At 41.4% G+C, this 12,735-nt stretch overlaps 1 protein-coding gene across 1 annotated transcript in view; it reads right to left on the reverse strand.

Annotated features, from left to right (window-relative positions):
- LOC122804222 (deubiquitinase DESI2-like) overlaps positions 1 to 12,735 on the reverse strand; it is a 1,210,954-nt gene that overhangs the window by 286,095 nt on the left and 912,124 nt on the right. The gene's annotated exons all lie outside the window — the stretch shown is intronic.

Below are 12,735 nucleotides of genomic sequence, written 5' to 3' on the forward strand. Positions count from 1 at the left end.
GGTCACATTTCCTTTTTTGACATCATTTCATTCAATGTGTATTTGCCTAACACAATTCATTCAAAAACCCACAAAGTACGAAAAGCACCCTAACAAATACATAAAACGTGTACTTATCAAAAAAACAGTTAGACAATGCTCAAAATATTCAAGCTAAACTAATCTTTGACTAATGAAACTCTAATAATTTTTTTGTAAATAAAAAATAAAAAATAAATAAATAAATAAATAAAAACTTGCATTGACAGGGGACATATATAATGCACTTAACTTTGTATTGCAACTTTGCTGACGATAATTTTAACACTGTGGCAATGGAGTCATCTTCATTTAATCTCAGAGGATTACCGACATTTAATTTTAGCTGACATAAAAGTTTGTGGTATTTAGTTAATGTTTCCCATTGTCCACTGTTCAGATCACAGAGCACCTGTTCTAATACAAAAAAATACAAATACATTATCATTACAATTTAAGGACTGCCTATACGGTGTGTTTGTTTCTACCTTATTCTTAATATCATTCAGGTGTTCGTAAATCCTTTTTCTCAAAGCCCTTTCCGTTTTTCCTACACAGAATGACAGCCATACCTTACAGGATGCCAAATAAATCACCCCTTGGCTAAGACAATTAAAATACTTAGTACCCTTCAACTCATGTCCCTCATTTGAAAAGTGAATACTATTGCTGTTCAATACATACTGCCACTGTTTAGAATTACCACATTTTTAGGTCCTCTTAGGTGTCTTGTTTTCTTTATGTTTGTTTTTTGTCCTTTTAAAAAATCTCTTTATCATTGTGCCCTGTCTTATAAGGAAAAGTAAGAGGTTCAGAAAAAACTCCTAAACTGCTAGGCAGTTTTGAACATCTGCCACCATCTAGTCATAATGTTCTGTGTGGCCTTTGTTTCACTGTTATATTTAATAGTAAAGGACCTGACATAAGTTCCTTTTCCTTCAGGGTCCTTCATAACATACATTCTGCTCTTCAAAATTTCCCTTAGAACTAGACAGTTTTTTAGTTTTAGCACTCAAATCTGTTTCTTTGAGCTCAGCACTTGTTCAGAACTCATTGTAAGCAATAAATAAGCTACAAATTACTACAGCACTCAACTTTCCTCACTCGTCTAGAGGAAAGCAGTTTCTAGTACTTAACAAATAAGCACCTATCCATGCAGGTCTAAAGGTCAGCTCCCGATGTTTTCTCCTGTCTACCTGATGAATCTGTGCATCTTGGGGCAATGCACCAATTGCCTCATCTGCACAGACAACCCTCTCCTCCTACCACCCAACACTACAATCTGTGAGAGATGCACTTATATAGCCAAACTGGAAGCAAAGCTCTCTTCACCCATGACTGGACTAGACAGTGAAGAGGAGAAGGTAAACACTTGCATCACACCACACTCATCACATACTCCCTCAAAACACACACATATAGGAACACAAAACACACACCTACATTCACGGAGGCTCTCAACAAAAATATGCTCAAGCAACAGAGACCTCCAAAAGCAGAAACACAAGCAACCTCCACCCCCCAACACAACCCAAATGACACATAGCCCACAAACTCAGTGTGCCACTCAACCACAGCCCATAAGGCATAACAACGTACCCAACAATCTAGTCATAGGTGACTCTATAGTCAGGCACACTGATGTTCCACTCACTAGTCTAAACAAGGAGAAAGTTACTGTCAGCTGTCTGTCGGGTGCCAGGATCTACCACATAACGAATGCACTCAGGTCACTCCACAACAAGTACAAACATGACTCTGTCATTGTCCGGGTTGGTGTGAATGACCTGAGACGTACCTCCTTGGATTACATGAAAAGAGACATGGAGGAACTGTCCAATCTTGTAGCCCAGGCAGGTATGACCCTAGCCCTGAGTAGCATCCTGCCATCACCCAGAATGATACCACAGTACAAGGACAAAATGATCAACTTCAATTGGCTAAGCTTCTGGTGTCATTCTAAGGGGATCCAGTATCTGTCTACCTGGGATGACATGATCGACAGACCACGATGCTTTGCCAGAGATGGCCTGCACCTGTCATCCTTGGGATTCCAGATACTGGCTAAGGCTCTTGCCACCCCTATAGTGCCTTTTTTCACTACCGTAACAGGTACAAACAAGCAAAATCTGGGGGTAATGCTACTCAATGCTAGAAGCGCTGAGGCCCAAAGGGGTATTTTCAAGTGTTTTTTTTTATGAAGTGGAGTGAACATTAAATACTTTTTACTGCATCAAGAGGTCTTTGTGGGCTTTTTCCAAGTGCTTAGTGGATTTTTGAATTCGTTTTGGTTGAGTAAGTACTGTAGCCCAGTTTGTTTGCTGGTTCAGTGCTAAAAGTCTAAACCTCAAAATGCATTCACTCGAGGCACTCCTTAAAATGGAGAACATCGACATCTGTGCAGTGACAGAGACCTGGTTCATGGCTTCAGAGAGCACCCCTGCATTACCAGGCTATAATTCATACCACACCTTTCGGCCACCTAACCTGGAATGAAACACTAAAGGCAGAGGTGTGTCCATATTCATTAAGGATATCCACACCTCCAGGCTAGTTGCTCAGCATAATGCTTCCGAGATTATCCAAGTGCAACTAATTCTGGGCAAGACCGCAATCCAAATTGTAACTTGCTACATATCCCCCACCATGCCCCATGATTCCCACTCCTCATTTCTTGATACACTGGAAAATATTAGGGTACAACCCAACACCCTAATAATGGGAGATTTCAACTACCCCACATTAACTGGGAAAACTACTCATGTACCAACCTTTTTGCTCAACATTTTCTGGAATTCATAAATTCCAAAGTCTTGGATCAACTTATCTACACCCCCACCAGGGGCATCAATATCCTAGACCTGGTCATTACCAACATGGGAAACCAGTGTTCCACACCAGAGGTCAGTTCCTCATTGGTCAGATCCGACCACAGGCTAATCACCTTAGACATCCACATCCTGCACCCAGCCCTCCCAATTAGGGAAACCACCGTAAAAAATTTCTCCAAAGCCAACTTCACACTTCTTAAGACAGAAGTTGCAAACTTCACAACACCCATGCAGACGGACAATAGAGGTACAACTGCGGAATCGTACACAAATGCACTTTATAAGCACTCACACGAGTGCATGGATCATGCTATCCCTAACAGATCCAAGATGGTATCCTCCAAAAAAACGAAGCCAATCTGGTGGTCCCCTGCCATAAACAAACTCTACAACAGAAGAAAGAAACTGTTGCAAAAAACAGTAAAATCCCATGATTGGACTAACTCCCTGCTCAGCCTCAGAAAGAAGCTGAGATCCCTCATAAAATCCTCCAAAGCTAGTTATGAAAACAAAATCACCACTGATGCTAAAGACAACCACAAAGAATTCTATAGCTATGTCAAGAATCTCAATGGCAACCCTCAGATCTTTTCTGAGTTACAGCACAATGGCACTAAATATACAGAACCAACTGATAGTGCCAACATCCTGGCAGATAGGTTCAGTGCTAACTTTACCCCCGTCTCACCCCCTAAAGGGCCCATCTCTATACCGGAAGAATGCAAAGTTCCTGTAATCATGGCTGCACAGGTAAAAAGCGCACTCTCCAAAGTCAAGAACACTGCATCCATGGGACCTTACAACATCCCAGGCTGCATTCTACATGAACTACAGAATGAACTGGCACCCTGTTCAATCATAGCCTCACCTCAGGCTTTGTGCCCACTGAATGGTGAGCAGCGACGGCTATCCCACTCCACAAAGGGCGAGCCACCACGGACACCGGGAACTACTGCCCCATTAGCCTAACGAGCTTGGTCTGCAAGGCCATGGAATATATCATCATGGAACTTATAAATAAAGACATTGGCAATCTCCAAACTCTGGAACCCACCCAGTTTGGTTTGTAAAAGGAAGATCATGTCTCCTAAACCTGATAGAATTCTTTGAAGCAGTCACCAAAGCCGTAGACGAGGGTAAGGTGGTTCACACAGCCTATCTAGATCTCGACAAGGCTTTTGACACCATCCCCCACTCTGATATTATAGATAAACTCACTAAACTAGGTATAAATCCCTATGTCACAAGATGGGTTGCCAACTGGATCAGTGACAGAACCCACACTGTGAAAGTAGCAGACTCCAAATCCAACTTCAGACCAGTGACAAGTGGAGTACCACAGGATTCAGTCCTGGGTCTTCTTCTGTTTGGTATCTACTTTTCTGAAGTACAGGCTAACACAGAAGGTCTTTGGCTAATGAAGTTCACAGATGACTGCAAACTAGGAGCCATAATCAAAACTCCTAACGATGTGGACATCCTACAAAAGGGCCTCACTGAGACAGATGCCTGGTGTCAAAGCCATGGCCTCAAGCTCAATGCCAAAAAGTGCATTGTTATCCCCTTTGGTAAAAACTCTGTACTCATGAGCAACCACATATGTGGTAGTCTGCTTAACACTGAAAGTGTGATAAGAAACCTTGGGACACAGGTGGACAGTAGCCTCTCCTTTAATAATCACATCGCCACAGTAGTCAGGAAATCCTTCTATGTGGCACGCCTCATCACAAAAGGTTTCTGATCCAGGAAAAAAGAGGTCATTGTTCCCCTCTACTCATCACTCATTAGACCCATTTTAGAGTACAATGCCCCTTTTGGTATGTACCTCACAAGACATCTACAACAACTGGAAAGGCTGCAGAAATAACTCACAAAGAGGATTACTGGCCTCAAACAGATGCCCTATGCAGACCATCTCAAAAAAATTCCAGCTTCACTCTGTCGCATATCACCTGCTCGGAGGTGATCTCTGCCTAACATACAAAGCTATGTCAAACCCAGAGCTGTTGGACGTGCTCCACTTAAAGAAATCCCAATCCCTCTGAGCTACATGCTCTAGGGACCTAAACATTGTCACCACAATAAACAGAACATGCTGGAGGGATAGATTCCTGTCTCAGAGACTTCCCATACTCTGGAACAAACTATCTATCTATATCAAACAAATCTCCTCATTAGCACTCTTCAAAAAAACATCTTGATGATTGGATGGGAAATAGGAAATTCACCCCGGGGATCACTTCTGTGGCTCTGCTCGACAGTGGCACAGGAAAATAATTTTCTTGGGTGGCCATAGCCTAGCACCTATCTATGAACCTATGAACCTGTTTATATTTCCTTCACCTTTCCCTTCTCTTTTCCTCTTCAGGGGGACATATTTTTGGCCCCAACCTTGCTGTACCTCTTTTACTGCTTCATTAACTAAATAAGAGGGGTAATGTCACTGCAGAAAAAAACTCACAAATTTTAATACACTCATCCAGGAAATCACTGGCAGCTCTTACCAGCTGCCCCTTGATAGTACCAACTGCCCCTTGATAGTACCTGCTGACTCTTGATAGTACCAACTGCCCCTTGATAGTACCAGCTGCCTCTTAATAGTATTATCTGTTCAAAACAAAGGATGTTCACTTTGAAATGCAAATAACTATTGGAATAATTTTCTTTCTTATACAACGTGAACATAAACCTACCACTGATTAGATCTTTTTGTAAATAAATGCCCAGATAATTGATTCCATTCCAATTGTAACTAAAAGTGAATTGTAAAAAATCTGTTGCAGTATTGGTGTAATTCACAAATTCAAGTAATTTTATTCGAAATGTTTTTAACTATAGCTGTATCAAACCTAATTCGACAAACTTTGAGATTTTCAAAAAGGTTTTTCTTTTCTGCCTTTGGGTCAGTTTGAGATTTGTGAAATATTAATATATTTAAAGTTCTTTTTACATAAAATCAATTTCCTTACTATATTTGGAGACAAAGGAGAATGCAGTTCAAACCCCATGAAGAAAAAGGGTACTTTTAATCCCCTCCTACACCCGGTTCTTCAAAATCGTGACACAACAAAGCATTAGTTTAAGGGTGTGCACACTTATGCAACTAGCGTATTGTACATTTTTTATTTTTTATATTTTTCCCCGAAGAGATTTGTTTGTTTTTCAATTGAATTGTACAGGTTATAGGTCACATTAAAGGTGGGAAAAGTTTTGAAATGATTTATTGTGGTCTCAATTTTTTATATCGCAAAAACGTGGCATTTTAACAGGGGTGTGTAAACTTTTTATATCCACTGTATGTAGCACCATGCAACTTGGTAAAAAGGTCTTCATTAAGATTGCGAACTACATTGTCAGAGCTTTAAAATAATCATACAGGTTTACATAATTATTTATTAACTGAGTAGGTGGATTGCTACAGAGACACTTTTAGCCTTGACCCCTGCCCTGTGTAACAATAATTCAAATTTCTGAAATTGCATTCTGGCTCCATAAAAAATTATTTTCTTTATTAACTGATTGCATTACTTAACTTTGTGCATTTGCAGTGTTTTTAGACTTCCTAGAAGACTTTTTTCATTGAGGTGATAGGAGTTTAAATAATCAGTGTGTCTGGAATTTATATGTAGTTTATTTAAATTTTATTTTATCTTACGTTGTATGTTCTATTCCCACTCACAGATACTTGGATTCATTTTTGGGTTACTGATACTGCAGTGCAGCATAAGGACTGGGGGTGGGGGTGGGGGGAGTACTGCACGCCTGAGAGTGCCGTCCTTTGCATGAGAATTTACGCTGAAGTCTAGTCTACCTGAGTTGGTGGAAGTTCTGGTGGATTTAAGAAATGCCATGGCATTTATCAATAAGAGCAGAAGAGCTTTATTATTACATTAGTAACATATATCAATTATAGTCCAACTCTATTCAGCCCTCATTAGACCAATACTTGAGTACAATGTGCCATTTGGCATTTACTTGACAGCAGCTGGAGTGACTTAAGAAATTCTTCACAAAGAAAATACAGGATGTAAACAATATGTCCTACACAGCCAGACTAAAAGTCCTATCCCTTTATTCTGTCTCCTAACAACTATTAAGGGGGGACCTACACCTGACCTACAAGGCACTGACAAATCCAGCCTTGATGGAGCTGCTACACATCTGCCAGTCAAACAGCATGAGGGTCACCTAGTCGAGGGATCTAAACTTAGTCAGTGACTCATACAAGACATGCTGGAGAGAGAGAACTTTGTGTCTCAGGGACTGCTCCTTCTTTGGACAGACTTCCTATTTACATTAAGCAGAGCCCTTCCCCGGCCATCTTCAAACCTAATTTCAATAAACGGATGAAGAATCACAAATTCACATCTGGGGTAGTGTCTATCTTTCATATGGACAGGGGCAATATGTAAGATACTCAATGCATAGGCACATCTCCATGCCATTCTCTTACCACTAGGGACCATATAGTGGGAAAAATTAGGTTGCATTGGCTAGACTTGTAAGGGCTCTTAAACTGTTAGCCTAGTAATCCCCTATGAACCCAAATACACATTAAACAAAAAAAAATACTTTATATCTCAAATTTCATTTTGAATCATTTGACAATAATATCAAAAGGATATGTGGGAAGAGACTAATAAAATATAATATAAAAACTGAGAAAATGTAAGCTTTGTTATATGGATATTGGTAGTAAGATACAAGCAGTTAAAATGTTTTAGTCCCATTAGTCATATACACAGGTCAGACATAATTTTATCACTCAGAGGAGAAGTTGTGGATAGCATTAAAGAGCTGAAGGATTTTATCTGGGAGGGAAAGATGGCAGGAATCAAGTGGGATAAGCGGATTCTTCCAGAAGAACAGGGCAGATGGGGATTACCTGATTTGAAGGGGTATTTCAGAGCTACACAGTTAAAGCTCCTATACATAGCTCAAGCAGAAACCTATAATTCAAAGTGGAAAGGGATGATGATGAAAATAGGGGGGAGCTCAAGAAACAAGGAGAGATTGGGATTTTAAATGCAGGCCTTTAAGGAGAATAAAAATAATCATACAGAATATTATATCCATAAGGTAGCAGAAAGTATCCTAAGAACGAAGCCAACATGGGAATGGAGAAAGAAGATTTCGCTGATAGGGATGACTGCAATTAGGGATATAGACAAGAGGCAGGATGGGGCTGGAATTTATTGGAGAAAACTGGCAAAGGAACCAAGGTATCCCGAGCAAATATCTAGAAAGGGAAAGATGACAGAATGGGATGACGCCAAAAAAATTATTTGGACTACAGGTTAGAGATTGCCTTCTCTATCAAGGGTTGATATCAGAGTATAGGCAAAGAGAAAGAAATGGGGGATTCTCAATGAAAGACCAGCATTGGTAGGGTTTTAATAGAATATATAACAGAAGCTGCCATTAAAAAATGAATGATTAGTAGAGCATATAAAATATTGCATGAAAACTATAAGAATCAATCAGAGAAGGTTAGAAAGGATTGGGAAGAGAGACTGGATAAGCAATTCACAACAATGGCAGGATATATGTATGTCTCCCAAATATGCAACAAAATCTAGAAGATTTAGGATTTTTGCTTGGAATAGTTTACATAGATATTTTTATACCCCAAGCCCAAGTTGACTCCAGAAAAAAATTTCTTAAGTAGACAGCAAATGTTGGAGGTGTGATGGGGAAGAAAGAGATAATTGAGAACATATTTTCTTGGACTATGGTGAGTTGGTGGACTTTAAGAATTGTAACCAAAAATTAACCAACTCACACTAATACACAATGGGCAGGATTCACGAAGCTTCCGTGTAAGAGTTATAACTCTTACACGGAGGCTGCAGTTAAACGGAGTGATGTCAGCATGCTCTGCATATTCATGAGAGCATGCTGAATCACACCTAAGGCTAACACGGTCCGTGTAAGACAGTAGGGGGCATGTCCGTAGGCCGAGCCCTGCAAGCGGACACGCCCCCAGAAGAGTAAAAGTGCCCAAAGTAAACACCCATGACAGAGTCCACGGAAATGTGAATAAACACAACACAACACAACACATGCCCCCACAGACTATGAACAGAAAATATATAAATGAACACGTTATATATTTTTTTTAAATTGTAAAGATGTTTGCCCGTGAGTGCGCTCGTTTGTGGAGGTGTGCCCGTAGCGCAGCTACAGTTAGCAGTCAGTGGGAAAGCATATAAGAACTAAATATGCAAAGTAAGCCAAGAAGCAATAGTGTAGCGGTACAGACGTCAGCTGAAGAGCAGGCATTTATGGTTCGAGCCCCCACAACACCAACTTTTATTTTTAGAAAAATAAGCACGAAACAAGTCCCTGACAAACATGTACACATATAAAATCACATTTTATGTGAAATGTAATGAACTAGTCCATTTATTTTGAAGAAATGTGAGGTAACAAAACAATAAAAAAATGCCAGATGTGCCTATAGCTGAGCTACAGTTTAACAAGGTGAGTGCATCTGCCCGTAGGTGAGCAGTGGTTTAACAGGTGCAAAATGAGTGCCCGTAGGTGAGCAGTGGTTTCACACTCTGAAACTGTGTGCCCCTAGCTGAGCTGAGTGCTAACAGCCAAATAAGGCGTAAACCAGCGTACCCCGTTTGGCGGAGCTGCGCACCGCGCTAACAAGCTAACCGACGGGCAACATTGAGCAAGCTGTAACAAAACTGCCTTTACACAGACACACCCCCCTAGCCTGTCTAGACAGTCATAAAATATAAAAAGCAGTGGCCAGGTTTGAACCCAGGATTACCATGCACGATAGTCTAGGTACTGAACCACTAAGCTATGACAGCTTAACTCAGAAATGCAGTAATAGCAAATATATAGGAATGAATAGAAAGTGGAGCATGACAAAGCAGGTTTTGTGAAGTGGATACAATTCCAAAATGGCCAATCACAGATAAGTGCGGGAAAAATGGCATATATAAGCCCCATAGGCAGGAATACACAGCATAAACAATTGTAGAACTGACTTGCAGCCAGAATGTCAGGTGTAGGTGAGGGTAGTTGCTTTCGAGCACAGAGGTGGGGCGTTGAGGAGTCCAGATACATGGTCTGGCTCCTAGTCCACAATCATGAGGCCCAACTCATGCAGGGCCAGGTCCTGTGAGGAGCATATAGGGCTGAGGCGTGGGACCGGTTGGCTCATGATCTTACCAGTGCCACAGGGATTCCAAGAAATGGTGAGCAGGTCCGTCACCACCATGCGAACCTGAAGAGATGCAAGCAGGACCAATTGAAACTTTGGATCCAGGAGGCCCAGCAAATGCCCAAAGCCCCACTACTGAGTAAGTTACATTTAATTATGTATGTAAGAAATTAAATTAGCTGATATTATGGAGATGTGTATTCCAATATTACTTCATTTATATTACAGCTGCAGGTGTCTGTTCTGCGAACCGCAGAGCCTATGGCGATAGGCTGGTGTGGTTGCGCCACCAGGCAGGTCAGTAATCCACTCCCAGTAACTGTAAAGAAATATAAAAGTATGACAGCAAAAGAGTGCAGTGTAGTCACTAAGTAATAAAATGTGCAAGTAACAGTGTAAAAGTGTTTGCAAGTATTGCTTGATTACAAAAGTGTGTTGCAGTTTGAAATCCAAACAGAAAAATGAAAATGTCTGAAATAAAGTCTGAAATAAAGATGCCCCACCTATAATATCATAGTGCACAACCTGCAGCAGGCTGAAAAGTACAGCTGCAGAAGATGAGCAACTCACATGTGTGAAATATATCCCTGTTGAAATATTGAAACATGACAGAAGTGAGACTGATGGAAAGGATTGTAATAACTACAGGTAAAACTTGTCAATAAAGCCTAGAAGTAGGTACCATCCTGAATAGTAAAATGAAAACAAGTGAGAGGGTGTGAGAAAGAGTTATGAATCCACCAATAAAGTAGTAATAACCCCTGTATAAAGTATACTGCAGTCAGTACTGAATGAAATGAATGTGACAAGTAGAACCAAACTGTGAAATGTGTCCAAAGTATTGCTGCAGCTGGAATGTGTATCCCAAAATCTGGATATGTTGTTCTCAGTCTGCAATATGCAGATAGTATGATTGTCTGAAATATCAAGCATCCACAGTTGTCTATAGCTATATAAAGCAAATGTAGTAGGATGATGTAGCTGAACAAAGCCAGATATGAACGTGTATTAATAACAATTAAATGTATATTGATGTAGTAGTAACAGTCCTATCACCAAATTGAAGTAGTTATCATATAGGAAACTGTAGTTAGAACAGTAGTGTGTATATATCTGTAGCTATTAGAAATGTACAGCATATGTATTGGTATTCAAAGGTGTTAATAATATTTTCTTCACCCCACCCTATAACCACATATAATCCATTCCACGTGAAAATGGTATGTGCAATCACAATTAACACCCCTGGACATTTGTCCTGATGGGTCATAAATATTTGCATGTCCGTTGATGCATCTGCCCTTTCATACATCCAAACCTGATGGCCTGTTGCCATCAATCAACCCTGCATGTTGTTGGACTGTGTATTGCTGTTCAAATTATGCATGTGTTATGCTTGCTGTTCAATGGTGTGAATATCTGGGTGTTTGGTTAATGGGAATACTAATGCATGCCGTTGCAACTAATTGTGAATAGTATTGTATGTTACTAACCCAAACTGTCATGACATAATGCAAAACATAGAACGACAGGGAAGGCGGGTTCCAGCGGACCCACCTCTCCCACCTCAGCTGGCGAGTGCACCTGGCACTAGTGCCCAGTCTGGATCCTTCTCTGGTGGCCCTGTGCCACCTGCGGGTGGAAGCGCTGCAGGGGATGGGGCCCGTCCACACTCTGCAAGTGTGGCCGGAGGAGAACCACCACTCACCCTCCGTAGCGTCCGGACTGTGATACCTAGGGAGATCCGGGACTCTGTTCTTGAGCCCCTACGCCAGCTTGAGGCACAGGTGGCACAACTTACGGGCATGCCTGTTGCCCGGCCTACACAGCCCCCAACACAGCTCCATCCTGGGCAGTGAAGGAACAGTGGCAACTGCCCATGGGTGGGGATATCAGTTCCACTGTTGCCATCTGTGGGCTCATGGGCTCTGGATATTCAAACCTCCGTCCCCGTCAATTGTGTAACCCCCCCACACGTGTCATACACCGCCCCTGTATGTGTCTTGTTTGTCTTGTCTGTTGACCTACCCAACCAACCTCCCCAGCTATGCCGACTTCCTTCACCTGACATACCACTCTCACCTGAAAAAAAAAAAAGGGCACTCTGTACCCACAAAAAAATTACGCCCCATACATAGCTGCCCATTCCGCACATATTTCTACCAGACATGGAAACTATCAGTTACAATTGGCTGTACAACAAGTATTATTGTTGTCCTTACACCTCTCTCAGGGGTGGAAGGTATCAAATGTCACACCAAATTACAAACATATACACAGCTGTTGCTGATGAAGAAATGGGCAGCTATGGGCCTTACCTACATCCCTCCTGCAAAACCCAAGCTTGTTTCCCTACTGTCTTACCCTCTTTGTGACCCCTTTTTCACCACTTTCCTGTCTCCCCATTTTCATTTCTTTCAAAGAAAATAGCGCGGGTGTGCGCATGAGTAATCACGTTTAAGTGGTTGTAAGTGGGTGTGCGCGTGTGTGCACAGAGCTAAACGCCAGTGCGCATGCTTGAGCTCCGCGCAAACCAGCGCTAACCCGGTTACAACTGCTTAAAAGTGCCTTAGTCACTTTGATTGACAGGTCCTGTAGTCAGTTCAGAAGCAAAATGAGATCCCACTGGCAGTCCCAAACCCAGGACCTTGGAAACAGTAGTCTGCATGATTTACCACTAAGCCATGACTGTTATACAAGAAC

The sequence above is a fragment of the Protopterus annectens genome, chromosome 6.part0, assembly GCF_019279795.1.
Source record: "Protopterus annectens isolate FY-2018-M chromosome 6.part0, PAN1.0, whole genome shotgun sequence".
In the NCBI taxonomy this organism is placed as follows: domain Eukaryota; kingdom Metazoa; phylum Chordata; order Ceratodontiformes; family Protopteridae; genus Protopterus; species Protopterus annectens.